We start from the raw sequence: 25,517 nt of genomic DNA on the forward strand, positions 1-25,517 counted from the left end.
AGTTGCATTGCTGTTATTGTTTCTGTGGAAAGTTTATCGCTTCTCCTCTGTTTAAAAAGTGGTGATATTGACATGCAAATAATTCTGATTTTACTTGTCTCAAAGACAGTATGAAATAACTCTTAGTTAACTAGAATATTTATATAAATTTAAAGACCAACTTCCTGATGACTAAAGCTTAATTGTAGAGATCAAAACAGATCTTACAGATCATCCAACCCATTACCCTCATTTTACAAATGAGGAAGTCACCCTGTAGTTTTGAAATCTGTCATTTTTTCATATGCAGTGATTAGATTGTTTACATTTTAAATAAATTAAAAAGATTGGGACTTGCCCATACTAGCTAGTGGTTCTTTAAGTCACTTAATTTTGAACATCTGTATATGTCTTAAGCCTGGTATTTTGCATGAGAGCCAGGATGAAAATCAAAGCAATGGCAATTTTAGATGAAATAAGTGTGCACGTGTGTACACACACACATCTCTGTCTATCTTTCTTACTTGATTACGTGAGCATTAATTAATTCTATTTGTTTGCTATGAACTTCTCTAAGTGGACTGGACAGTAGAACTGAGCAAAGTTGTTTTTGATACCCCATCTGCTCTTCCCTCCCTGCCCTCAAATTTCTGCCCCTCTACTCCCATTGTGCAGATAACCATTCCAGGGAAACCAGTTAAGGCTGATGTGTGCGCAGGTATATCTCTCCAAAGCCAGCACTGGGCCTTTGTTTCTTGGTGTCATTGTTCACAGCTAACCTTGCCTGCTATACCCACATGCAGGGAACCACTGGGCCACTTAAAACCATTAAGGCCTTTTTTTCTAACTGACAGTAGGCAAGGGTACTCTAGCTCTTGCTACTGTCATTTTCAGTTGTAAAGGTCGCAAGGCCTGAAATTCTCCTAAGTATCTTCTAATGGGTTCTTTGTTTTATTTTCACCATTTGTTAGAAATCATCAGAAACTTGATATCTGCATTATTTCTTTTTAAAGTGTACATATATTTCATTTGATTTTGAGCAATCTAAAATGGTTTCCACATTTTAATAATGATGAAACTGTCCTGGGAAAGTCATCAACTCTGTCTGCACAGGGGACGAGGGCGGCATGTGAACCATAGCATGTTAACAAATGTTAGATGTTATTTTTGGAAACAGTGAAGAACTCAGGGTTTAAGTGTTGGAGGGCCTGAGAAATTGGAGGGTAGCCTGGCGATGGAGAAAGAACTCTAGAGTCAGAAAATGGTGGGCTGAGCCCCGCCTACCACGTTCTGTGTGTCTCAGCGAGCTACCTAACATCTTGAGCTCATAGAACATGAGATAATGGGCCCACAGTAGCTAATAGAGTCTGGTTTCTTAGTTCGATAGCCAGTAATGGGAGTTATTGTTTGTGCTGTTCTTAATATGAAGATTCTTATTCTTCTCACGATCATCACACAAAATAGGCCGCAAAGACCCAGAGAAAGAGGGCATTCCAGGTAAAGGTAAAGAATATATGCGAAGTGGAAAGCATAGAATTGCATGTTCATTTTTCCTCCCACAGAGCTGCTAAAATTGGAATGAATGTGGTTGGTGGTTAGAAAAAGTTGATTCATATTCCAAAGGAATTCTTTTCCTTTTCTTCAATAACCCCAGTTTTCCATGTAAACGTAGAAAATAGGAAATACCAGAAACTTCATTCCTTTCACTTCCTGTCTTCCTTTTATAGTCCTGATATGGCCGTAGGTAGGTAAGCAATCTGACTTTGAGATTCTTACTTGATTCTGTATGCACTGCCATGTTGGATTCCAGAGTGTACACCCTGCAGTCCAGAACCTTCTGTGGATAACAGTGGTTTCTACCTGACGAGCAGGCACTGTCCTGGGCCTTTGAGCTCACTCTGACTCATTTCCCTTTGTTGGTGGTCTCCATAGGCCAGACCCCTGGGGACTGACTCAAGTTACACATACCTGACCTTGTTCTGTAATTTCTGTTGAAGCACCAACTTTTATTTCAAAAGCACTCTACCTTGGAGGACACACAGTTGGACTATGCAGCTCAGGGCTGTTCCTCAGCTGAAGTGCAGTGAGTGTGAGTGTGTGTGCACGGCCTCCACTGGCTGGAGGACAGGAGCTCACACGCGGGGAATCCATCCATCCCCATTGAGTGAGGGGGACGCACTCATGTCCACTAACCACTTGTCCCATCTTTTCTTCATGCAGAGCAGCTCCCGCGGAGGCTGAGGCTGAGGTGCGCGTAGCAGGTGCCGGAACTGTGATCCACGTTGACATTTGAGGAGTCACAGAGTGTGGTATGTCAACACAGATGGGGCCTTGTGCTTGGTAGGACTGTGAAGGTTGCCTGGAAACAAGTAGAACTCAGAATGCAGTGATGTCTGATGTTGAATTAGGCCAGTTGGGAAAGGGTTCTTTTCTACCGGTGTTTCTTGTTTTCAATATTTAGATGCTTTGATTTTACTTTATCATTTAGTTGATTAAATATGCACGTTAAGCTGGCACATAACTGACTTTTTCTTACATCTTTACACTGATGAGAGCATTGTATGTAATTCAGATATTTAAAAAACAAACCAGTCAAGCTGAGGGCCTTAACCCAAATCATATTTATATGCCTACATAGTGTTTTTAGCTGCTTCTCTTTTCATTGCTGATAGTTATATGGTGCCTTGTAGATTTCAGACTCTTCCACTCACATTCTTTAATTGGGGCCTCATAAAAATTCTAGAAACCAATTGGTTAAGAGTACTGACTGAGCCTCTGTGTATAACCCATACGTCTGGTATTTCCTTTGTCAGGTGGAGTGTATGACAGACCCAGAGTGTTGAGGGTCAGAAGTGACATTTTTTGAAATCTGTTATTCTTTTGTAAAATTCCTCTTCACTATTGATTTGTACATGGAGAGGCAAATTGCTACTAATGTTTATTTAGCATGTGTCACGTGCTGGCTTCGAGTCAGAGCCACATTGTGTAACTTCCTATTTGTTATCTTTTTCGACCCTCTCTGTACCCTTAAAAAGGAAATATCACCACCCCCCTGGGGACAAGAGGAGACCAGAGCTGAGGGAGGTAGACAGCTCAGGTCACATCACTTACAAAGAATTCACCCAGAATTGTAGTCCTTTTTGGCACCATAGTTTCCTTTTTCCATGGTGGCACATTTTAGGCATTTGTATCCCTTTAAAAAATCTATCCTGAAATGTAATTTCATTACTTTTCAGCTCTGTTAATGAGTAGTATTAACTTGACCAGAGTGTGTTAGAGACCTCTGTCCCTGTCCTGTAACCTTGAAGCACACATGTGACTCTTCTGGACCTCTGCTTTCTCTTACAATGATGAGTGGGTAGGACTGAGAATTGCTGCTCTTATAAATAAGAAAAATTTAATCCCCATCAAGACTGTCAGAAGTGAACCAGTCGGTTGGACCTGAAAGTCTCTATTTACTACACAGTTACTTTTTAATTGTTCAAAAACTATGCATTTTTCAAGGCATTATCTCCTTAATGTCCTTCATTTTTTGGTGGTAATGTTGTCAGGAACTTATCTTCTAAATGTTGTCATTCCCACTGGTAGCGAATTGCCAGAGAGATCGATTTTTTAACTTTAGTTTTTTTTCCATAATTAGTATATGCCTATTGTAGAAAATTAGAGTAGTAGTATGCATATGTGTGTGTATGTGTGTGTGTGTGTGTGTGTGTGTGTATATGTATATACATACATTATAATAAAAAAAGTAAAACACTGAAAGTACCAGAATTCAGTGATGACTACAATTACTGTTGGTTTAAAATTCTTCACAATTGTTTCTTTGCATATATAATTTTAAATTAAGATGGATAATACTGTATATTTGTTCTTTACTCCTCTTTTACTTTATGCATCGTACATATCTTTCTATATCGGTAAATACATTTCAGTAACATTTTTTATGATATATAGTATTCCACTTCATGGCTATTCTAAAATATATATCTAGCCGATCCTCTATTGTAATTTTATCAGTTGGCTTTTTTAAATTGTGCTTTATAAATAAGTTTTAATGACCAATTTTTTACCTAAAATTTTTTACACTGTTAGTTTTCTGTAACATAAATTAACATTATAGTAGCTGGGTCAAAGGACATGTACATTTTTAGCCTTTTGAGAATGTTAATGCTTTCAAAATGCTCCTCCATTCTTCAGTCTTTTCATGTGACTGCATGTCTATAAACATAACTAACCATCAGTGTTTGAATGGTGTGAGGTTTCATATACAAGCTTTATGAATTTGACTTTAAGAATAAGTAATCTCACAGCAGAAGGTTTAAAAGACTAAAATTTTATTTCAATGTATATTCTGAATTCCCAATAACTTAGTTCCAAATCTTGCACTTTCATTCCCTTGTTTAGAGATTAATTTAACGTGTGAGGTCCCAGCTGTGTGTAAGACACTAAGAAGACACTGTTGCTATGTAAACGGATAGGACACGGTCCTGCTTTTACGGGTTACCCTTTAGTGATGGAGTCCATGCTTACGCTGAGTGCATGTGAAAAACACTCTCACACATTTGATTTTAAACATATAATCTCATCATCCTTCATTTAACACAATGACAATGATTATTCTTGATTCCTAAACCCTGAGTATTTCCGGATCCTCAGTCATTAGAGAAAGCTTGTATTGCGATCGTTACTGTACTGCAGAGTGTACTGTAAGAGTACTCTGGCCCCACACCACCAACCTGTGACAAAGCTTTCTTTTTTTGACTTCTTGAATATTTCCAGAAATGGATAGCGATAGCCTATTATCCAGCAAAGCAGCCCATTCCATTGTTGGTTTGTGTTAATGGTTGAAATATTAGTATTATTCATAAAATTTTGGTTGTGAAATTATGATTTTATATTGTAGACCTGTTGTTCCTAATTCTAGCCTCTGGAGAGATTTAGAATGAAATGAGAGCAGTTCAACTCAATCTAATTCAAGGAATGTATTTTAAGAATCTGCTATAGTCAGAAACTCTTCTAGCTGCTAAAGGCTAATTTCTATTTCATATGACAGTATTTCAAATATTTGATGGTAGTTGTCTTATTTTCCTAAATATACAAGTTAAATAACTTGTATTATTCAAGGTAATTAAACTATTACTATACTAAACCTGAAAAATTCCTATAAAGGAATAAATTTGACCTCAATTCTTGACAACACGAATGGGCTAGTTGGAGAGTTTCCCCCAAATGACCATGAGGACAGAGATGTCCCCCTACCTTTGTGTAGATTACCAAAGATTTTGTCAAAATGAAAACAAAAGGCACTTGCCCTAAACTATCAATGATTGTGACATGAGAAACCTTGTCAAGGTTGTGAATTTGGTGTAAAAGGTAAACCTGACCGAAAAACAGGGCACCTCGGATGTCTGTCCTCTATCTGCCACTTTCAACAAGCCCCTCAATTTCCGTAGGCCTCACTCAGTTACTTCATCTGTAAAATGAAGGGCATGGTGTTCTGTGTGGGGACTCGAACTCCAAACCGTAGGTTGGAGTCCTGTGCTGGGGACCTGGGCCGTGTTCACATGGCTCTGAAACCACTCAGGTTGTGGGGTGGTTTCCTGGAACGTGCCTTTAGCACATGCCTCAGGTGTGTGGCCACAGTCATGGACACTTCTGTGGTGGAGCTGTGTCCTGTGAGGCTGACAGTTCTCCAGGGTAGGAAGCAGTGTCGTCCATATCCAAGAGGAAGAAGCTGAAAAAGAGGTTGTGTAGCGTGCGTGTTACATTCTGTTGAGTCAGCTCCGACTCCTGGCGACACTATGAATGAGAGATGTGTACAGCACCCTGTCCCCAGCAGCCCTGCTCAGCTCCTGGAAACTCAGCCTGTGGCTTTTATGAGTCAGACCACCTCGTATTGGTCTTCCTCTCTTCCTGCTGCCTCTGCTTTTCCCAGCATGAATGTCTTTTCCAAAGAACCCGCCTTCTCGGGATGTGCCCGAAGGAGGACAGCTTCAGGGTCGTCATTTTGGCCTCCAGCCACGTTCAGGTTCAATTTGCTCTGGGACCCACTGGCTCGTCTCTCCGGTGGTCCAGGGTCTGTCTCCGTAGAGCTCCCGTCCAGCACCATGTTTCAGATGAATCCGTGCTTTTCCTGTCAGCCTTCTTCACTGTCCACCCTTCGCATCTGTACATACGAATTGAGAATACGAGGGTGTGGGTGATCTTAGCCTTGGTCTCTAATGACACGCTTTTGTTCTTGGGGACCTTTCCTAATTCTTCCATTGTTGCGCTTCTGTACCCGAGGTCAAATTGAAGAATCAGATCTGGGGTTGAAGTCACCCCATTTTTAGCTCCCCACCTCTGTACTGTGGATGGGCATGAGGGTGTGGTGGGGGAGAGACTTTCCTACTCCAGACTCTGAACTCCAGGTAGTTTCTCGAACACTTGGTTGTCTTAGAGATAAATACTTACAAACAAGGCAACTTCGATATGCAAAAATATAGAAACACCACAAACAGAAACACATCAATCCATAAACATTGTGAACTACACATATGAGCATGAATAGTGTATGCTTGAAATCCTCCTGTAAAGAGAGTATTCTTAGAAAAATTAATGCTTTCTATTTTAGTTCACAGAAGTGTTTAATTCATAAATGCTGTCTTAACTTTTTAAGTTTGGTAATTGATTATATTTATTATTTCTTCATTTTTCCTTCCTGATACTTATTTTTACACTTCTTATATCTTATCTACTTCAATTCCATAAAATTTTACCACATCAAAGCTTTAGTTTCATTGACCTCTTATCCCCATTCTTGACTTTATACTACGTGCTGGTCTCTGCTTCTTTAATAGGTAAACACTATAAGTCCAGCCTATTAACAATAGTTGTCTACTCAATCTTCAGTTTGTGTACTCTGATTAAAAGAAGTAAGTGAAAGAAAATATCAGTGCTTACTGTCCAATGTCTTCCAATTTGAGGGTATAAATAAAAAACTCTCGTAAACGTAGATTAGCAAATGGGAAATACAAGAAAAGCTTTCACTTAGCTCAAAACTAACTAGCTAATAAACTTGGAGGTATAATTAGATGGATAGGAAAAGCAACCCAGCCATGGAGCAACGTGCCAGTGGGCGTTTGAGGAACACTCTTGATTCCTTCTCCCCCTCCCTCCTTCCTTGCCCTCTTCGTCCTCTCCCCCCACCTCTCTTTCTCTCTCTCCTTCTGCTGCTTTTATATTGAGTGACTAAATCGTGACTCACAGTGTATGAGTTCTGATATGGAAAAGGCATTATTTTCCTCCACACTTGAGACTGTAGTCCCATTCAGGAGTAGTCATGAAACACAGGGAAAGTAAATACTATTAGCCCTTATAACAGCATAAGGGCTTGACCACAGAACAGAGGGAGTTTTGTCATCTGTGCCCAGACCAGAAAAACATAGTGGGGCCTACAGTGTCACAACTGTCAAGATATTAAGAAATATTAAATGATATGAGAGACCTGAAAACAAAGGCCCGCTCCAGAGGTAGCTTCCTTCAGCTTCACAATCATTTTTAAGTGGTTGGGGTCAGAGATGACAGCTGAGATGATCCAGCGCTGTGTCCTCTGGTTGACACAAAGTCACATTGATGCGGGTTGATGCCCTCTGGGGAACCTTGTGCCCTGAAGAGTGGCTGGCACAGCCCCATGCTTCCCAGGGCTGGGCAAGGAGTCACAGTGACAAGAGCAGGCCACCGGGACGTGTGAGGAGATTAGAATAAGACTAGGAGAGCTGTCCTCTGGCATTAGTGAGGGCCGACGTGCTGTATACGTGCCTTCTGCACGGCCAGGCGCTCTGCCTCAAGGTGGTACTTGATCCCTTAAGTTTTCCCCCACCATCTTTAAGTGTTTCCCTCTACAGGAAACATGGGTGTTAAAATACAGCCAGAAAAAAAAAAAAATCTGACTAAAGACTGGGGCCTCATACATTAGAACTGAAAGCATCAACTATTTAACCTATTTAAAATTTCAACTACCTGGCATTAAGGAATTGCTCATTTTTTAATGAGTTCTTTAGAGTTCTTATATTTTAGAGATGCATACTGAAAGATTTCTAGGTAGAATTCTATGATTTCCAGACTTTCCTTCAAAATAATGTAGACGTAGTCATTGGATGGTAGTGTAGATGAAATTGCATTGGCCACATTGCACTGACGTAACTGATTGATGGGTAAATCAGGTTTATGATACTTTTCTATCCACTTTTGTATTTGTTTAAAGTTTTCCAAAGTAAAATGTATCAGTGAATGGGAATTTGCATAACATAGTAACTGAAGAGTCATCCTCTAGTACCAGATTTGTGGGAATAAACCCAACCTCTTATGTCTAAAAACTTGGGTTAAATTTCCTCTCTGTGCCTCAGTTTCCTCATCTGTAAAGTGTGGGTGATAATAGTCTGGGTTCCAGAGGATGCTTGTGGAGACGGCACGAGTTGTTACGTGTGAACCACCACAAGCACCTCATGCATTGCCCAGCCCCTACCCTACATATGCTCATGCTCATGAACTCTTACAGAGGTGGAATTTTGTCTTCGTTTTCCACTTGGGATTTCTGACCTTAGCAACTGCTATGTAGAAAAAGCTCTTAATTTTGTATATGTAAGGCATTTTGGAGTTAATAGTTACCTTTTCTATTTTAAAATGAATTGATTTAATACTTATTGACTTTCTGTTATTTGCAACATTGAATATATTCCTAAAGGTATTTAAAGAAATTGTATAAAATGGGCTTTTAAAACTTGCTACAAACATATTTTGATTTTTTTTCCTTAAAAGGTATAGCTTAATAGATTAACCACAACACTGACTGTATCTTGGGTATTTAGTTCCTTCCTTCCTTCCTTCCTTCCTTCCTTCCTTCCTTCCTTCCTTCTTTCCTTCCTCTGTTGCAAAGGGTAAATAACTGCATTTTTTTTTCTATAAATACAATTGTTGAATAGCCACTTATAGTCTACCCTTACATAACACTTGAGAGTTAGTAACTTCACAGTTGCATAATTAATCCTACAATGTTCTCTTTTTCACATTGTTTAAATCCAAACACATAGCTGTTCAAAGAAAGGAATCAGTATTGGGAATTTGGACAATTGTGTTTTCTGAAGAACCCACTTTGCTGATAAACAAAACAAAGGTTTTAGAAACATGAAAACGTAAAGAACAGTGGATGTTCAGTGTTTTCTCCATTCTTGCCATCTTTTCTCTGTGTGAAGTTTTTTTGGCCCTTCCCTCTGATTTGGGATTACCAATCATCAGTTCAGTTTAGAAAAGATGACTAAGTGGTTTCCACAAGGTTTATCTTTGAGCAACTGTGTTGCTCAAATCACTGTGCCCAGTGAGGAGGGATGAAGAGGTGAGCAAAGACCAGACATTCTGGAAAGTTCACCAGGATTCAGCAGTGAGATGAAGGCACGCTGGAACAGTGGATGCTGGGTGCCACTGACAAGTTCCAGGAGAGCTCAGGGGAAGGGTGCTCATTCTGGTAGTCACAGTTCAGAGGGCTTCTTGGAAGGGTATGGAATAAAAAAGCTTAGGCGTCTGAAATGGAGGGAAGAAATAGTGATGGAGAAGAGGTAAAAAGAGGGCAAAATAATGAATGGAAATAGCATTCTTTGCATCCATCTGTAGAGAGGAACAGATTCAGTGAACTGTCGATGTCAGATGAATGAATGGCAATGTTAAATTTTCCCTCCCAGACTCTCTCGTGGCTCGGTGGCCCACACTGCCATGGCCCGACTCTCCCGTGGCTCGGTGGCCTACACTGCCATGGCCCGGACTCTCCCGTGGCTCGGTGGCCCACACTGCCATGGCCCCGCCTCTCCCGTGGCTCGGTGGCCCACACTGCCATGGCCCGGACTCTCCCGTGGCTCAGTGGCCCACACTGCCATGGCCCACGAGCTCCGGCATCAGGAGCAGTTAGAGCAGTAAGGTGTCAAGAGAAGAAGGGGAAGTGGGAATGGACACGCACCACAGATCAATGCTGTCTCCTCCTCCACTCTCCCACTCTCACATTTGTGTGGTTGCAAAAGGACTCTTTAAATTAACTGGCACACTTGTAAAATGCAAAAAACCTGCCTAATCTGTATTCAGATAAGTTAAATAATTCTCCCGGGAGGAATAGAGAAACCTCATTAGTCACGAATAACCTGTATCTCTGCTAAACTGTAGCGTCACTGGATTGGTTAATTCTCAGGCCCGCCCACCCACAGTGGGTGTGACCAGAGGTGCAAGGCAGCTTCCTGGGCTCTGGCAGCCATGTGGGAAGGTGCCCTGTGCATGTGGCAGAGTGGGCACTGCGTTAAGATCGCATCCTCTGTGGCTTACTGGCACAGTGGTCAGATTTCTTAACTGCAGTGACAGACAAACCTTAAGGAATAGAAATGGTCATTATTTTTAAGGGAAGCCTGAAGCATTTGTCTCTCTTGAACTCCCACTGTGCAGTGGACACTGCTGCATATGGAACGTGGGCGCGGGCTCTAGGGCAATCACATTCTGCAAGCAAACACATGAACAGTGAAACACAGCTGAGGGCGTGCAAGCCTCCAGGAGGTCAGTGAGGGAGACGGGGAGGCTCATTCGAGAAGGTATTGGAGAACGAGTAGGGGTGTTCCCAGTGGGGGAGGATGGCGAGAACTTCCCCTGTCTAGGGGACCAGAGGGACAAACACGGTGGTGTGGAGCACATGCTAATGACACACGGAAGATAAATGTGGGCAGCCGGGCCGAGCTGAGGGTATGAAGGACCGAGCCCATGCTGGGTTTGGAATGTGTCTTACAGACAACAGAGAAGGACATAAGGATGTGAGGGGCGAGTGCTGATGGGACAAAGGAAAGGCAGAGAAGATGCCCCGGGGCGATCTGAGTGCAGCATGGACCACGCTGGTCCGGCTATCTGAGCTCACGCCTCACGGCTCTGTGGCCTCCAGGAGACCACTTGCCCCTACGGCCCTGTTGTTCTCATCCAGAATAGCCATACGAGGTCCCTAGTTGGGGGTCCTGATACTTGGAGTGTCACACAGGTAGGAAATCAGTGCCCTGTGACCTCAGGTGGCTCACAGTGCAGAAGCCCCAGAGTGCAGAATGGAGTTGAAAGAAATTGACTTTATTCTGTTTCGGTTCAGCCAACACTTTAAGATGGAATTCCTGTATAAAATGGCTCCATCTACTTGATACTCCCAAACACATAGTTCACCTTCACATCTCTGCTGTATAACACACATGCACACACACACACACACCATACACATGCATGCACACGCATGCACATACACATATACCTCTCACACACACACACTCACACACACGCACACACTTACAGTGATACCTTCTTTAAATTCCCTCGCAAACATTCTGCCCAGGTGAACGCCAGTCATCCTTTCCAGGCCAGGCTTAAATGTCCACTCCTGGTGACACCCCCTTCAGTGTTCCCCAAACCCCATCGCCTACCCTATGCCAGTGTACTTGCTGCCCTGTTGTCCTTTTGAAGCACTTTCTCATATTCCTGGAACAATTTTGATCTGTCTCCTTGCGTATGACCAGCATTCCTTGTTGCAGCCCCTCCGAGCACAAAGCAGGGATCGTAGCTCTCCATGTGGGGGCTGAGGGTGACTCCCGACCCAGTTGAGGGCTCTGGCTGGAATTGCCCACAGACGTACTCTGGGGGGTATCTGCACATTGAGATATATTTATCTTTTCTCCATATCTCACCGTGGTTTGCTTCAGGAGTTTTGTGAGACTGGTTGTAAGGAGACTTTTTAAAATACATTTGCAAAGTGATACTGTTAAAGACATCGTATACTGCCGTTTTATAGCCAGTGTTAACATTTACTGTGTATTTAAAAACATACTTTATTCACACTGTCCCTCTTTCTCAGACTACTCACCTTAGTCTCATAAATCACTTTAGAAAAAAGCAAGCCTGAATCTCCTAGAACATAAATACTCATAATTTGGGATTGCTGAAAATAAAAGGTAAGAGTTTTCACACTTTAAGAGTGATTAAAAATGTCCCTTTCCCCAATTCTCCTAACATTTTTTGGAAGAAAATCTAATTTACATTGTAATTAAATTACGACGTTTGAGCACTTGGAATGTATGTTTTTGTTCCTCCCTCTGTCCTTTCCGTTCCCTTCATACAGACACACGACATGTATAGAGTCGCATGTCAGTTCTCTACACTCATTTCATCATTATTTGGTTAGTGTTCCAAGAGGTCTCTATACCATATTTTTCATTTTAATGAGAGAGGCAAAAGGTTTACAATATCAGAAAGAACATCAATACTAATTTTCACCCAGAGTAATATTCTTGTGGGTGGATGAAAAGCAATACTTTTCCATAATTCCCTCACCTCCTGACGTTCACACAGCAGCAGCAGTTTTGTCTTTTCTGGTGTGTTTTTCTTGTTCGAACCCAATTCACTCCTTAGTAATCTTTCAAACTGGCAGTAAACTAGAGTCAGTGCCTGGGTGCTGCCCTCTGATGCAGCCCTGCAGAATGCCGTGGCCTGCGTGTGCCCTGGCCTTCACCTGGGGCAGGTGGCAGACCAGCACATTTGCTCTGAGCCCTGACCAGGCTCCACGGCTTCCCGCCTCCTCCAGAACCGTCCTGGGTCTCATGTGCTTGGAAAAGGACTGAGCCTTGGGAGGTTCACTGTAGGGGGTGGTGGACACCTTTCCAGGTGAAAAGTTTAGGCTTCCTGGCACATTCACATATCTACAAAATGAGGTAGCCCCCGGTCCAATAGGGATGGGACAAGAAAAAGTCTCTGGCAGTCCACACTGCATGTTCTCTGTGTTTCCATATGTGTGATTGAGCATTAGTCACCTTACATGTTTTTCTAATCCTTAGGTGAAATCCCTCATATTGTTTTTTGCCTTTCATTTAGTATTTAGTTTTTTCCTTAATAACTGAATATTACCATTTTATATTATTCCTTTACTGGAGAAAAAGTTACGTTCACATTAACTCCAATAATAGAGTATAAACTGAAACAATCTGTCTTTAAGGAGAGTACATCTTAGGATGTGTGTGTTTGGGAGGGCAGACGATAAACAAACGTGTGTTGTGTTGGATGGTGATAGGTCTGACGAGGACTGAAGCTGACAGGGAAATGACAGGTGGTGGGTGGGGTGCGCTGGCAGCGTTTTCAGAATGGCGGTCTGGCAGGGTCTAGCGAGTGGGAGACTCTGAGCAGTGTTTCGAAGGCCCTGAGAGAGTGAGCCTGCAGGGTCTGGGGCAGGAGCGGGCCAGGCCGGCGGGGAGTGCTGCCCTAAGGCAGGGCCATGGCCGCACAGTCTAGAAACAGTGAATCAGCCCGTGGTGCTAAGGCAGAATCAGGGAGGAAGAGAGCAGCGGGGGGCGGGGTAGGAAAGATGGACAGCAGGGTGGGAGCAGACCATTGGGGGCGTGGATGTGACAGGAGGGAGGGCTTTAGCTTCCACTGTGTGTGTGATGGAAAGCTACTAGAAAGTTCTGAGCACAGAGGTGATCTAACTGGGTTGGCATTTTAAGAGGATCAGTCTGGTTGCAGGTGGGAAAGCGAGGTGAGGTGAGTGAGGAGAAGGGAAGTGAGTGTCGAGGCTGTTGCCATAACGTAAGGGCCGGTGCTCTGAGGATGTGGTGGCAGGTGTGGTTGGTGGGGACATTTGGAACGAAGAGCCAACAGGATTTGCTGAGCCAAGGTCATGAGTGTGAGCAAAAGAGGCAGCAAGGGTGACTGCAGATGTTGCTTGGGCGCTGGGGCCCTGTGCTCCGTTGGAGAGCGCTGTTGGAGGAGCGGGCTTTGAAGGGAAGTCAAGAGTCTGTTTCACATGGTGAAGTCGAGATGCCCATCTGTACGGAAGGGAGAAATCAAGGGCATAGCCGAATATGCAATTCAGGGAAGAGAGCGGTTCCAGAGGCGAAAGCTTGGCATGGTCAAGGTACAGGTGGCAGGAAAGGCCAAGGAGGGAGCTCACAGAGGGGATGAGGGGCCAGAGGCTGAGCTGGGAGGCTCACCAAGCCCGGACTGTGATGCACAAAAGGTGCCAGCCAGCAAAGGGCCTGGCCGCCGGTGGCTAGTTGGGGGGGCGTCGGGAGGAGGAGAAAGAACCGTCCCTGGCCTAGGTCCTGTCCGGTCCCGGGCAGCCTGGAGCCCAGGCGTGACTGTGGGGTGCAGCTGCCTGCTGTGCATGAGAAGAGAGGCGTGTGAGGGAGTGAGTGGGGACCGTGCGCGTGAGCAGTGAGAGTGGCGTCCTGAAGAGGCAGGTGATTGGGGCACAGCTGCAGGACACAGACTCAGGGAGGTTGGTTTCCATTGTTGTTGTTTTTTAAGAAGGGAGCTAGCAGCCTATGAGCTTGCAGATGGGAGGGGGCAGAGACAGGAGAATTAGTGACACAGGGTGGGGAGCCTCTGAGCCTGTCCTTGCGTGGGGGGAGGAGGAGCACCCGGCACATGGGCAGTGGGGGCCGCAGAGGGAAGCACGGCGCCCACTGTGGTGTCAGGAAGGCAGCCGGCCATGGCTGCTCGCTCCTCAGGGGCCTGGGTGCTCTCGGGTCATCAGTGGAGAGCAGAACAGAAGCGCCAGGAGAGCTTGGGGAGAGGAGACTGGAGCCTAGCCAGGGGAGCCGGCGGTGCGACGTGAGGGCGTGGGAAGGCCAGGGCTTGGCACGGCGGGAGGGGAGCATAGACCAAAGGTGATGGCTGGGGCAGGGCACGCGGGAAAAGCGCCAGCTCTCGGTACAAACGAGGCTTCAGGTGTGCCCAGGAGTGTGTCTGAGGAAGGGAGGAGAGTGAGCACGTCAGAGGCCGGCGGGAGATGAGGACACAGCCACAGACGGAGAACACGCGGCCCAGGAGCCGCCGGCCAGGCGCGGAGCCTGACGCGCGGGTCGGCAGGAGCTGGGCTTGATGCAGCTGGAGGTGAGACTCGCTGCTGGAGCAGCGGGCACAGCGCACGCATGTGCGCGCGCACGCAGGCTTTCCCGCTGGGCCCACCCACGTGGCCGCACGTCTCTGCCGCATTCTCGTGCGCGAGAAAGAGGAAGGGCTGGCACTCCCGGCCTAGGAGGAATTTGTATATTCTGACATAATAAAGCCAACTACGTGACCAGGAAGGAAAGGCGAATGAAATGCGCTGTGGTTCAGCTAATTTGAAAAAGAGGAAGGTCGTTATCAACAAGACACTGGGGGCTGTGTCTGCAGCCTTTGAACTGGCCCAGCAGGAGGTGGCCTCCAGTCCTGGGGAGCTGAGCCGGGGGCGCCTGGGCATCGGAGCCCCAGGGCAACTTGAGGCTGCTGTATTCTCCTTATTAACCGCTTCCCTTGATTGCCTGCTGTCTGTAGTGTCCCTTGACTGCTGTACTTACAGGCTGCTTGCATGCAGTGAGTACCAATTAGGGAGACTGGCTGTAATTTTTTTATGCTGTTTGTCACCTTTTTGGAATGACCTCAGTGTGACTGATCTGTGATTAAATGACAGGTCCTCCATTTCCTTCCTCTTCGTTCCATCACATGGTAGGGCCTCAAAAAAATATTTTCAAAGGGAATGAATGGATTGTCGTAGTGAGTATATAAGGCACCACGCTAATGACTGAAGAAACGTGATGAAGCAAACACTGCTCCGTCTTTTTTTTGTCTCTGTACGCGCGCGCGCGCGCACACACACACACACACACATAAACACACACACTTCTGGCCTGCATATATATGATTTTTAATATCAGACTGAAGTCCATAATGCCTTTGGAGGAATTGGTAAAGGACAGTCTGACTAGGGAATAGCACGAGATTACTGTGACTGAGAGAATCAGAGAGGATCGAACTCCTGCAAATGGTCCAGCTGAGACTGCCTTCCTGATTGGAGGACGGTCTTACAGACAGAGGCACTGTGAGCATGAGGATGACCGGGGCACCGCAGAAACCCCAAATGGTGTTCAGTAAGCCGGAATCGGGGGATGGGAAGGGGCCAGAAAGACGGCAGGTGTGTAGGAGCAACATGAGGGCTCAGAATGGCAGGCGAAGCTAGGGACTCACCTGCATTGTGGTGAGTGGCTCCAGGGGCTGCTGGACACTGAGCACTAGTGGGACAGAGCGTGTCGCTTTGAGAAGGAAGACCTGCTGGGATCTCGATCCAGCTTGCAGGCAGCTGCAGCTACAGAGAACCCAAGTGAGAAATAAGAGTAGTCCACACAGAAGGAGCCGGTAATGGCAGCGGCCCGAAACCGGAATGCACACCAAGCACACCAATTTCTGGTCTCATTTAATCCACACACCTGCTGAGAGATGGGACCGTGTGGCCACATTCTGTGGGAGGTGGTCGCAGTGCCACCCGGAGTGACCTGCGGCCCAGGGTGGGGCCACGGACTCTTCGTGGCCTAACCCCCCATATCTGGAGAAGTGCAGAGGTGACCCTACGTGTTTAGAAGCGTCATGGCCACTGGCAGCGATGCGGCACTCAGGTGCATGAGCGCTTTTCCAGGAATGATTTCTGTTGTGTTTTACAAAACACGGTCTAAAATACTTGTGTTGGATTGTTTTTTTGAATCTCATTTTTCGCCTACAGAGAGTTTGGGAAGCACCGCATGGTATTTCTTGGGTGAGGTCATGTTGCGGGGACATAGCAGAGCTAAAACTCGTCACTGAGTCCTGGACATTTGGTCCTTGCTCATGACAGACGAAACAGATGAAAAGAATTTTCGCTCGTCTTCCCTGTATTTAAGCGCACCATAACATGTCAATGAAGGGAGGCCCGTGAGGGAGGAACTCAGGAGTAACCACAGTGTCATTTCTGTTCACCTCCTGAACAGGCTGTTTGTTTTTCCCCCTCTTCCCTACAGATTTATCTTCATAATTATATTTTACGTAGGCTAATAATTAAATGAGTGTGAATTCCCTAAACATATAATGCCTGATTTCGAGGCAGAGGGGACGTTCAAGTGTTGTGAAGGGAGCCAGCCAAGGGGGACAGCTGTCCCGGGATCCTCAAGGCTGACACACGTCAGAAAGAGGAGGAGTTCTCTGGAAACTAAAGGAAAGCGGGCTCCTCATCAGGCTTTTCTGGAGTGGCTTCCCAACCGAATTTGATGACCACTGGTTTCCTTTTGTCAATTTATTATATACCATAATGGCTTTTGGACTTTTTTCTAATTGTTTAGTGTTAAATAGTGATTTTTAAAAAATACCGCTGGCTATTTTTCAAGATAAGAAATTCACAAATAATTTTCATAGGTTATGAGTTGGTCTACATGTGGAAAATTGGACCTTAAAATAATGCATTTTGTGTTTCAATCAGAGGCGTTTCCTACCCCATTTCACCTGCTCCTTCTCTCTCTTCTACCACCTTCCTTATGTAGGTAAACATTACCTTTACCTGCAAATTAATAAAATAACCATTCTGCTCACCTCCTGGTTCTCTAAGCTAAAATGTTTGGAAATTAAATTTCTGTGTTTTGTAGGTAGATTTTTCCCCTCCATACTTTTATCCTTACCTTTCGTTCTAGTTAACAATGACAGAGAAAGTGATTGTTTGGAGTTCAGAAAATAAAATACTTCCATCCAAAGTAGGCATATGCATGAATCAAATGTGTATGGCCTTTTGGGAAATTGAAAAATGACCTCATTTTAAACCGTACATTATATTTCATAAATCTCTCTCTAACATTTTTGGAATTCCCATCTGCTATCTCCCAATCTCACCCTTTATTAATATTAATCAGGAGACTAAATTTTAAATGAACTTTCAAGTCCCATATTCAGAGCAAGTATTGGATTCACGACTTGAAGGGAACTGGAGGCTGTGGGCCTATGGGTGCCGTCCTGAAGCTCCGTCCTAGGCCATCTCCTCAGGTGGTGGGGGCGGTGTCCATTCTGGGACTGGAATCTAGTCACGCCCAAGCTCAGGTCCCCGTGTGTAGCTTACAGAGCCCAGGCGCCCGTGTTCACCCCTTGCGGGTGCCTCTGCTTAGATGCCCGCGGACACCTGCCGCTCGGCGCCACACTCTGCCCCTTTCCAGCAGCACTTCTGCGCCAGTGCGCCTCCTCTCCAGCCTGCCGGGCAGACCACGGGGTCACTGTCGTCTCCCGGCCCCCTTCACAGTCACGTATAAAAGCTGGTTTCTTCTGCCTGGGGAGATTTTATCCTCAGTCATCTGCCCCCTGGTTCTTGCTATATGGTCTAGTGTCACATCTGCTTCTCACATGGCTTTGAATGTTTTTTTCTAAAACTGAATGTAAAGCAGGCACTTAAGTCTTCCCTGTGGGATCAAACCAGCCTGCTCTCTGCCCATTTGGAGGCCGTGGGAACCCATGGAACCTCTCAGAGTTGCAGTTTCCCCACCTGTTCTGATGGGAATGACAAACAGTGCACAGGTGTCCTGTGAAGATCAGTGACGTTCCGAGGCACAAGCACCTGGGGGGGGCGGGCAGCGACAGAAATGGGGAGCAGCCGCGTCACTGTCCTGTGGCCTCCCCAGGCGTCCACTGTACCCGGCCAGTCACCGTTCTCCCAACCTTACCTGCCAGCCTTTCCTCTGTACCTTTGCTGGTTCATTTCATCCCACCCAGATGACTGTCCTTCACCATGGCTGCGGACGAGTCCTTACCTGCCCGTAAGCACTCTTCCTGCACCACTTTGTTTTCCCAGCGGTGTTCCCCCCGCAACCTCTGAAATAACCTTGTAGGTTTCAGCAGCCACAGGAGCAGGTCGCATGAGAGCCGTGGTTCAGCGCTCCGGGCTCGCCCACCCGCTCTGTCAGTGCCTTACTGCTGCACGTCTGGGGGCCGGATGTTACCCAGCAAAGCCCTGTAGGGTGTTTGTAGGGTCTCTGGCACTCTCACGATGACTGCATTGGTATAAATACTGAGGGCCTCATGCGTGGACCCACGCGGACCCCTGAGGGAGGTTCCACTGATTTTCATTGTACTTGGGAGAGTTTTCCCCATGGGGAGTGGCATCGTATTTTAGGAAAAGCACACACAATGAAATCAGATTAAGTCTGCGTTGCAAGCCTTGTTCTGCCATGTGTTAACTCTGTGAGCTTTGTCAAGATTCTGTGACTTCCCTGAGAACCCTTTATTCATCTGTAATGCGGGCATCACACTAGTACCTGCCTTGTAGAGCTGCTGTGAAGATGAAATGAGATGCAGCCGGGAAAGCTCTTAAGATGTTTCCTGAAACATGATGAGGGGGTTGAGGGCTGGGCGCTGGAGCTGTCGGTCACTCGGTATATGAAACTCGCTCATCAAATCCTCGCAAGTGTGTGCCCGCAGCTGCGTCCCAGGATTCTGCCGGCCACACGGCCCGAGCCGTCATCCGGTCCCACTTGGGGTGGCATAGTGCACCACGCCTCGCACCAGCTTGGGCTCACATACACTTTCACTCCTCATTTCCTTCACCCGTGCTCTCTGACAGTCTCAGCTCCCACCGTCAGCGTCCTCCCCTTCCTCTCCTTGTCATCGCGGTCCAAAGCTGAACGCATCCCTGCTTCTGGGTGCCATGAACTGCTCTCCGCGTTAGGATTATCCCGTTTCGTGCTCACCACACCCTACGCGGTGAGGGCCTTTACTCAGTATTCTACAGGGGAGGCGACGTTCCGGAACGGGTAAACAGCGTGCTCATGGCCGTACAGCCCAGTCCCTCCTCCTGAAGGATGAACGTCTTCAGAAGCTGCATTGGCCTGAAGTCCCCGAGAGCCCCCGGTGGATTCAGTGATGTCCCTCGTGTGCGTGCCCACTGCTCATGCCCTCACCCGGGGCACTCTTCCTGTGTGCTGCCTGCGTGCCACCCCATGTGCCCCTTGGAGCCCCGGCGACACCATATCACAAAACAACAAATGTATGAGTTTCCTGTGTACCAGGCAAGGTACTGACTGTTTCATTTCCATCGTCTCACTGAACTCCAATGACAGCTTCAAAAGGTAGAAGTCATTAGCCCGTTTCCAAATCAAGATACAGAATTTCAGTTGCCCAAGGTTTTATAGCCATTACGTGGGAGAGCAGGAATCTGCACCCAAGTCTGACTGCTTCTGATGTCATATTTGTACTTAATTGTCTCCTTTCCTAATTCTGGGTTCCCTGTAGCCTTTGCTGTTTTCTTGCACACCAGAAATGCCTTTTAAAAAGTCGGCCAAGTTGATGGGGGTTCACTGGGTTTGGCTGTGTGTGCTTCTCCGCACCCTTAGCCAGGACAGCTGAGTGTCTCCAGAGGCGTCCTGATCCTGGACCTGAGCTGGACCACAGCCCGACCTTTCGGTGACCTTCAGGGCTTGGCTCTGCCAGTCATCCGGGCGCCGGCTCTTGTCCTCAGCCCCCGGTGACCGTGCACGCAGCCAAATGAGCACCAGGGCCTTTGTGGTCGCAGGCCAGTGCTGCAGGGAACCTGGAATGAGCCCAGAAGCAGTCGTCGTCTCCTCGGCAGATAACGTGATGAGGTTACATGAGCTCTGGACTTTGGCTACTTGTTTGAACTGTGTCCCTATAGAAAGGCGCATGCAAAACAAATTCTTGTGACTTTGAGCATCACTGTGGCTTTGGGGAAAGGTGGAGTTGGATGGATCAGAGCACAGTGTTTCTATTGATGTCACAGGATGCCGTATAGATTTTAATAATTAAAAAAGGTGTTACACCCTTAGCGTACAGGGCTGGGCTGAGGTGGGGTAGTGGGCAGCACAGACACTGGGTGTCCACGCTGAGTTACCGGAAGGAAGGGCACAGTCCCTGCCCATCAGGCCGCATGAGTCCAAGATCCGGAAACACAGAACCAGCACACAGTGTTAGCAGCCCAGGGATTAAATCCAGATGCTGCCCTGCGATGTCCTTGAGCTTCTGAGTCAGGGAAGACTTAAATTTACCCTCTCCAAAGACAGCAGTAGTCCTCATTTAAAAGTTATTAGTTTCAGTGCGTTTTATATTTGAAAGTTTGTGCTTTTCATTCTGTCTTTGGAGAAAAAATAATTTTGTGTACTTTGCGCTCCTTTTTCCTCAGTCAAGGAGATAGGTTATTTATTACCTGTAATGTATGTGTCTGTGCCTGCCACATACCTAGGTAGGACATGAAAATCCTTTCCAATTCACTGAGACTGAAAACACCCCTGCCTGTAACATAACCTATGAGAGAAAAAACTGCTGTGCATTAAAAAAAGTGTCTTGAGTTGGATTTGATCAGAAATTATTTGGTCATGTGGTTTGCTAGAAAAATTCATACCAGCAGCAAAGACAATCAGATCAAATGTTATAGTTGCAGCTATCATAATTATTAATGAAAACTTTCATTTGGCAGGATATTAAAGCAAAATTAGGAAGTTTATAAAGAATTTGAAAAAATTATAGGATGTGGGGAAATATACGAATCACTGGAGTCATTCCTTCATTAGCTTTCTCCAAAGATCATTTGTCCTGTCCTCTTTTTCCCTTTTTCCCTCCCTCCCTTCCACAGAAAAATTTATATAGTGCCTGTTATGTATTAAACACTGTTCTAGGTGCTGGAATTCAACAGTGAAAAGAAAAAGGAAACCGCAGAGCCCCACCTCCTGCAGCTGCAGTTGCAGAGTGACCTGGTCCCAGCAGGGGGTTCAGGGACTGTGACCACTGCACTTTGAGTTGGCCCCATGTTATCCCACAATATTGTTACGCAGAACCACCCTTTAAGGAAACAAATACTGGCTAGGATATTTTACAAGGGCTGTGAGACAGTGTACTTGAATTTAACTCATTTCAGTTTGTTTCCATGTGAATTTTTTGAATTTATTTTTTTCTTTTAAGGAATGAAGAATGTTCTCAGTGCACGTTCTTTTTTCTGGCTGGCTCCAGAACAGATTATGATAATATCTGGCATAAATTTCCTGAAGTGGGTTTTATTTCAGTCTCCTTCTGCACCATAATCAAGCCACTCCCTAGAACTTGACTAGATTCGACGATCTCTGGAACTGCCATCTTTTACCTGTTGGTGGTATGCTGGGGTCTGCTCACCTCTCTCATGTATTTACCTTCAGTTTGCTTTTGCCATAAATATGCTGTTCCTAATTCTGCCTAATTTGTCTGCCTAATTGGCCAAATCTGAAGCTCATCCTCAGCCAGGGCCCCACTGATAACAGTTTTGAGGACTCAGCAGTGGGAGATGATTCTGTTTCATACTTAATTTTACCTAATGCTGTAGGTCTTCCAGACACTCAGTGTTCCTCTTTGTTCCATTCAAATGCCATTGTTTCTATTTAACATTAGGAGATCATAAACCTATATTCCTAACTCATGGTGTTTCTTTGTCATTTCTGATTTGTCTAAAAGACTGTAATCAGATTTATTATGAAAATGAGGAAAAATATCAAAAGGCAAGTGTGTATAAAGTGCGTTGGAAATACAGTTATCTGTTTTGATTTGATGATATCCAAGAACAATGAAATGGGAAGAAATTGCAAAGAGCAATGTTTAAAAACAAACAAAAAAAAAAAAACTCCAAAATAACAGTTGGAGACCCCAAGGGAGGCATGTTTTGGGAAGACACACACACACACACACACACACACACACACACACACACAGCTTGGAAGAAGGACCATGAAATGAGTAAGGATCAGTGAATGGGTCATTGCAAATACTGTGTAACCAGGAAGGATTTCCTGAGGTAGGATGTCATGTGCTCAGGTTGTAGGATTTCCTGAGATAGGATACCATGATGCTCTGGTTGCCTCGGTAACCTAAATGCATGGAGCTGAGAAGCAAAATTGGTTCTTAGAATGAATGAAAGCCTGAAATTTTAGAAAAGAGTGCTGTATCAGGATACCAAAGACAGGTTCTTGACAGCAGTGCATGTCCAACAGCATGTGAACGTGACACTGTAAAACAGAATGAGTCATCTTCCTTCACTGGGTCATTTTTGGTTCTGAAGATTCTGTGCAGGTGGTCATGCAGATAGATGGCAAAAAGTGTTTCCATTGTAAATATGGAATGATAAAAAGGAAGGGAGCCCAGGGGCATTTCTTTTAAGAAATTTCAATAGATCAGAGTCTGGGTATAATGTTGTAAAAAATAATTCCACAGCAAATTAAGTTTCGGTAAGATAGAAAGTTGTGAGATAGAAATTCTGAAGTACTTTCTCACCGAGACCCAGAGGATGTGGGCTGGATGGAGTACATGATGAGTCTGTTATCAGTCATTTCAAATTAGAAGCACGACTGATTCTGGAAGCGGTGAGATAATAAGTCACGATCATAGCATTCATTTTCTGGCCAGGAGTTATGACTATTTGATAATAACTATCATTTTCATTTGAGCTATAGTAGCATTTCGTAGAGTTGCTATATAGTGGCACCCACTGAAGTCTGTGTATGCTTTTAAAATGCCAACGTTTTACCCACAAACTTGATCTCATTTAATCCTCATGAATTTGGGGAAATGTTGATACTAGAATGCCCATTTTGTTGGTGGTCACTGAAGCACAGAGCTAGACAATAATCTGCCAGATCACATCAATTAAGGAGGTGCCAGGTGTGAGCCCTAATTGATTATAAATCCTGTTCTGTTCTGTAATAGACTCTCCTGCTAGTTAAGTAGATTTGAAAGTATTAAGGGAAGGGGTGGATATGGTGTCTGAGAAGGAGCCAGGCTGTGCTCAGGACGGACTGCGGCTGATGTGTTGGGTGGCTCTGCCGCCCATGCCTGCCTGAGGGGAGCTGAGTGGGAGCAGAAGTTACATGGCGGCCCTTCACTATTTCCAAAACATTCTCCTCAGAAGTTAGGTTATGTTATTTTCGTAATATTCCCAGGCAGTGTTATTAACATCTTTTTTTCTTTTGGATCAAAGAAACTGGAGCTCAGAAATGTTAAAGAATTGACCTGGCGCAGTGAGCTGGTGAGGTGCATAGGTAGGGCAAACCCCAAACCCATCTGGCCGTTGGGGAACCCCATCCTTGCTGTCGCATACTACTGGCATTTCAGTGAAATGGTCAGGGTAAGCCACATTGCCCGTATGGTTAGTTCTTGGTCAGAATATGGACTTTTATTCTAGTGATTCTAAAGATTTAGAGATTTTCAAAAGCCTTACTTTCCACTTTTGGGACCTATTCCTGATTAGGAATCATCTTTTGAATGTAATGCTTTACAGTGAACCATCAAGTAATGAGATGTGTAATTCCTCAATTAGACCTACAGGTGAAGCTACCCGTGGTGCTTAATATTTCTCTTCAGGACTTCCCTCTCCTTTTTGGTTGGTTTTCTCTTTTTCTGATCTCCTCATGAATTTGCCCATCGATGTGTCTGCAGGCCCTCCGGAAATTCTAGTGCAGAAGGACTAGAAAGAGGAGGAAAGGCTACAGTGCAGGAGAGTGTGTTCTTTTGTAGCATGTGTTCTAATCCAGAGCACCTTTCACTTAGGAAGACTGGCTCTGTATTTGTCAAGAGAAGGCCTCTTTGGAGAGCTTCTGGGTATTTTTCAGCTGGCTCTTGAGTCTGATGGACAGATTGGATATGATCCTTAAAACTGAAAATTGTTTTAATTATTAGGAAGACCTGATTCAACCTTTTGTAAAGATTTGCAATTTCTTACTGACTCAAACCTTTGGATTCTGTAACTATTACTTTACTGTTTCTGTAGTCTGCAAATCAAGAGTCAGTCAACAAACATGACGTCATATCCAGTCAGTGCTCTGACATTAATTGCAGTAGAAAAAAATAAACATGAAGTTTATTCCTATTGGTGTCTTCTCAATAGGAGCAGAGTCAAAAAGAGGGTTACTTTTCCTTGTTGGTTTAATAAGTAACACTTTCATTTTTATCAATTACGAAAAGTTTGACTCTTTGGAACTTACTTTGCAAATGTATCCAAACAGAGTAGTTTGTTTTCTTAATAAAATTATGTAACAGCGACATAAATGAATTATGAATACAAGGTAGAAAGAAATCCCAATTCAATGGGTTTATATGTTGTTTTTTAACATTTCATAGAAATCCTGGATCTGTCATCATATATCCTAACGTTATATGCAAAACCCATTTTATAGTCTGTAGATCTAGTCTGCTAGACGTACTACACAGGCCCTTTCACCATATGGCACCCACAGAGTATCTGTGAAGACAGAGATGGAGCTGTGGCCGTGGCCATGGACGCAGAGCAGCAGACCTGGACAGCATCTTAAGTACCTGAAGAGCAGCCTCCCTGCTTCGCCCTGGAGAGAATCTGAAGTCCAGGGAGCACACAAACTGGGTCTGCCCATCTGTAATTCCCCAGATTTCTCGTTTGCGAGCAGAGGAGCGGAAAACTCGGAGCAGAATGGTCCGCGTAAGGACCACTCTGTAAGTCAGATGCCCTGCTCAGAGGACACTAGGCCACAGGGCTGCCCTCCCAGAGCCCCGCATGTCAGTCAGCACAGACTGAAAACCCTCAATGTGCAGGGCGAGGGTAGGAGGGCTGGGTCTGAGGATTCTTACTGTAAGCGAAGGATTTCTAACTCACAGTTTTACTTCATTTTATTAAGATTTTAGAAATAAGGAATGTGTTAAAAAAGAACCACGTTGTGTATTTTGTCTTAAATAGTCCTCCTAATATC

The 25,517-nt window shown here is 45.1% G+C and overlaps 1 protein-coding gene across 15 annotated transcripts in view; it reads left to right on the forward strand.

Moving 5' to 3' along the window:
- The window catches only part of MYT1L (myelin transcription factor 1 like), a 367,369-nt gene that overhangs the window by 38,749 nt on the left and 303,103 nt on the right, over nt 1-25,517 (forward strand). For 14 of the 15 annotated variants that reach the window (XM_033124940.1, XM_033124939.1, XM_033124941.1 and 11 more), the window contains exon 2: nt 2,200-2,288. The gene's annotated coding sequence lies outside the window, so the exon portion shown is untranslated. The remainder of the gene's footprint in view (nt 1-2,199; nt 2,289-25,517) is intronic. The other variant, XM_033124944.1, reaches the window with a different exon arrangement.

Source organism: Rhinolophus ferrumequinum, chromosome 13 (genome assembly GCF_004115265.2).
Source record: "Rhinolophus ferrumequinum isolate MPI-CBG mRhiFer1 chromosome 13, mRhiFer1_v1.p, whole genome shotgun sequence".
Classification (NCBI taxonomy): Eukaryota; Metazoa; Chordata; class Mammalia; order Chiroptera; family Rhinolophidae; genus Rhinolophus; species Rhinolophus ferrumequinum.